Raw genomic sequence first — 3,623 nt, 5'->3', positions numbered from 1 at the left:
ACTGTTCAAAGAAATTGGATAGTGTGCTGAATCAGACAGAAAGGTGAAGCGAAATAGAATTCAGCAACTGCACAGATAGTTATAAGTGCTGTAAAAAATTTTATTTGGATGGCTATAAAATTTTTCACATCTTTCTAGTGTATTTTAATATTCATCATAATGCTAAGTGAGCAATATTATAAATTTATACCTGTAAGGAGCATGAAAGCTGACCAAAGGTGTGAGCCAAAAAAAAAAAAAAAAAGAAAGCGAGAAAATGGCTTGGTGCCTGTTTATAGTGCCAGCCGTTTATTGTGCCTGGTTATAGTGCCAGCCACATACACTGAGGGTGGAGGGTTCAAACCCGGCCAGGGCCAACTAATCAACTGCAACAAAAAAAAAATAGCTGGTATTGTGGCAGGCGCCTATAGTCCCAGCTACTTGGGAGGCTGAGGCAAGAGAGTTGCTTAAGCCCAAGAGTTAGAGGTTGCTGTGAGCAGTGACACCATGGTACTCTACTGAGGGCAACATAACGAGACTTTGTCTCAAAAAAAGAGAGATAAAAGATTTGATATTCACTTTCAACTGTAGAATGGAAAAGGTCAGTTGGATCATACAAAAAATAAACTCACTTTCTAAAATCATTATTCGTGTGCTCCAAATATGCTGAGTAGAAGCATCTATAACAGAAAAAAAGTTTTAATGACATGTACATATGTGTAAATATATGTAATGCAATTCTCTTCTATTCCTTATACTTTGAATCTAAACACATAAACCATAATATTTGTTAGTTTTAATCTAAATAACTTTCTAAACTTCACTAAAAATATATTGACATCTTTATTTTTAACATACTTAAGTTTTATTTCAAGAGATTGACTTTCTACTAGAAAGATACTCTGTAATTTTGCTATTCTTAATATTAAAGTTTAAGGATCCCTTAAAAAAGTCTACCCCACATGAATTACCCCAATTTATACAAATATGTACTTGAGTTAAATGACGTCTAGATATTTGGAGGCAATTAATCATCCCTCAAGGAAACTTTTTTAAAAATTTGTGATGAAAAGGTTACAAGCTTTCTGTCAAACACCAATAAATATTCATTAATTTTATGAGTTCAGATTATTGAAATCATTTGCAACTCTTCATTAAAACGTGTGTCTAGGTGAGGACTCCAAATATTTTCTTTTCTTTTTTTTTTTTTTTGGTCAAGATTTTATTGGGGGCCATGAGAGAGGGGGAGCCTCTTCCCTGTGGATGGAGGTGCTTACCATTTCTTCAGCCACTCCAAGCTCGGGTCCTGGGGGTCCTGGGGTTGGCTGGGCACATCTGGCATGTTCCCACCATCTCGGACCCGCACTGGTGGATAGTTGTAGGGTGTGGCCTTCTTGATCACCCTAGAGTACTTGGTGCAGTGGCTAAGCATGGCATGATTATAGGGAGGCCCCAGATGTTGAAGGATACGGCCAGCACTGGCTCATTGGTCCAGGCATTCGTGAGGAAGGCTGCGAGGCTAGTGGCTACCTTGGTCTCAGTGCCAACACGTTCTTTTCTGTGGGAGTAATCCAAACAAGAGTAAAGTCGTTGGAACTGCATATAGTATACAACAAATGTGTTATTCTTTTTATGCACTTTCCTGAAATTCTGAAATATTACTTTAAAAAACTAAAACAGTACAGTATGTTATACCACAATTTATACACACAAACACACGGAGTCTCCTTTTGAATGTCAAAAATTATCATGAATTCCCTATCTTATAATAGTTGAGCTTTTATAGCACTTTTATACTCAGTCTACAAACCTTAAATACTGGAACATAGATTCATGGATGCTATAATAACCCAAAATACATAGCACCCTCCTCCACTCACGAGGATCCAGAGCCCAAAAGCTCTGTTATGATGGAAAGACTTGTAGGCAGACAATTCAAGCTTGAAAATTTCTCTCTATCACTAACAGAACATTATGTTCTTGACACTATTTTCACTTCTCTTAGCTTCTTACTTTGGCTTGCTCATCTGTAAGACTGCAATGTGATTCAAGAAGGATGCCAAGATAATTCCATAAGGAAAGAATTGCATTTTCAAAAAGTAATTCTAGGAGAAATGGATATCCACAGGTGAAAGGATAAAGTTGGACTCACACTTCACACCATATAAAAAAATTCATTCACTCCTCAGCCTTCCTCCAAGGGCTCATGCCTGCTGAGTGCCCTGGCATTGTCTGAGGATAGTCCAGCAAGCACCGTCCTCCCCAGTGAGACTCTGCTAACTTTTGGGGCCTGCTAGGTGAGCTGATGGTAAATTCATATGGAATCTGCCTCTTTGTGACTAATGGCTTGTGTTGATAAGGCCGAGGACAGAGACGCTGCTGAGATGACACAGATGCTGGGGAGACCCAGAAGAGAAAGCTCAAACTCAATGTGACTTTATAGCCCACCCGTGGGTCACATGGTACGCAAATCAAACAGTTCTGTTAAGGAATAATCTCTTATCCGTTAGATTAGAATGTGTCAGAGGTTTCCTAACATGTCTTAGGAACATTAACTTGGGTTGTTCTGTGACACCTCAGAAAGTAAAAAAAAAATATTAATTCAAAACATTCATAGATTTAAATGTGAGAACTAAAACTATAAAACTCTTAGAAGAAAACACAGGCATAGATTTTAGTGACCTTATATTAAGCAATGTTTTGTGAGATACAACACAAAAGCATGAAAAACAAAGGAAAAAATAAATAAATTGAATTCCATCAAAATGGAAATTTTTGTGCTTCTAAGAATATTATTAATGAAGTGAAAAAATGACAATAAATAGAGGGAAAATTTTAGCAAGTGACATATATGATGAGGCACTTGTTTTCTGAATATGTAAACAACATTTACAACTTACCTAAGAATTTGAATTGACTTTCCTCCAAAGAAGATATATAAATGGCCAAGAGGCACATGCAAAGGAAAGGTATTTATTTGTGACATGCATATCAGAACAACAATGAAATAGTGCTTCACACCTACTAAAATGACTACAATAAAAAAGACATATTTAGAAATGTTGATGAGGTTCTGGAGAAGTTGAAACTCACAGACATTACTGGTGGGCCTGTGAAGTGGTTCTGTCACTGTGACAGACATTTCAGCAGGTCCTCAAAATTTAAAGAGGGAGTTGTTACATCACCCAGCAGTTCTATTCCTAGGTATATATCAAGAAAACTGAAGGTTTATGTTCATACAAAAACTTGTGCACAACATTCATATCAGCATTATTAATCCATAAAATGGAACCTTATTCCACCATAAAGGACAAGGAAGAAAACATTGTTACATACTCTCCATGAATGAACCAAGAAAACGTTATGCCCAACGCACACAAGTATGTAATTGTATGATTACATTAATATCAAATGGCCAGAGTAGGCAAAACATAAGTTAATGGTTGTCAAGGCCTGGGCGAGGCAGAAGGAGAAGTGACTGCTATCAGGTATTGGGTTTCCTTTGGGGATGACAATAGTTTTCCAAAGTGGTGAACATGATATAGCAAAAAATGGTCAATTGTGTACTTAGAAGGGTGAATTTTATGATATATTAATTATATTTCAATAAAGCTGTTTTTTTATTCACTGGATGTGACACTTAC

The 3,623-nt window shown here is 36.8% G+C and overlaps 1 non-coding gene and 1 pseudogene across 1 annotated transcript; one reads left to right on the top strand and one right to left on the bottom strand.

The window, feature by feature from the left end:
• Positions 1-1,252: 1,252 nt before the first annotated feature.
• LOC111728002 lies at positions 1,253-1,581 on the bottom strand (annotated as a pseudogene).
• A 578-nt stretch (positions 1,582-2,159) lies between these two features.
• On the top strand, positions 2,160-2,289 carry LOC111728010. Its single transcript, XR_002775429.1, has one exon. It is a non-coding gene; the product is annotated as a small nucleolar RNA SNORA49 (small nucleolar RNA).
• The last annotated feature ends 1,334 nt before the right edge of the window (positions 2,290-3,623 follow it).

This window comes from Otolemur garnettii, unplaced genomic scaffold, assembly GCF_000181295.1.
Source record: "Otolemur garnettii isolate 467f Iridium unplaced genomic scaffold, OtoGar3 scaffold00137, whole genome shotgun sequence".
Classification (NCBI taxonomy): domain Eukaryota; kingdom Metazoa; phylum Chordata; class Mammalia; order Primates; family Galagidae; genus Otolemur; species Otolemur garnettii.
Note: the sequence above shows the minus strand (reverse complement) of the source record. Positions and strands in the feature narration are given on the sequence as shown.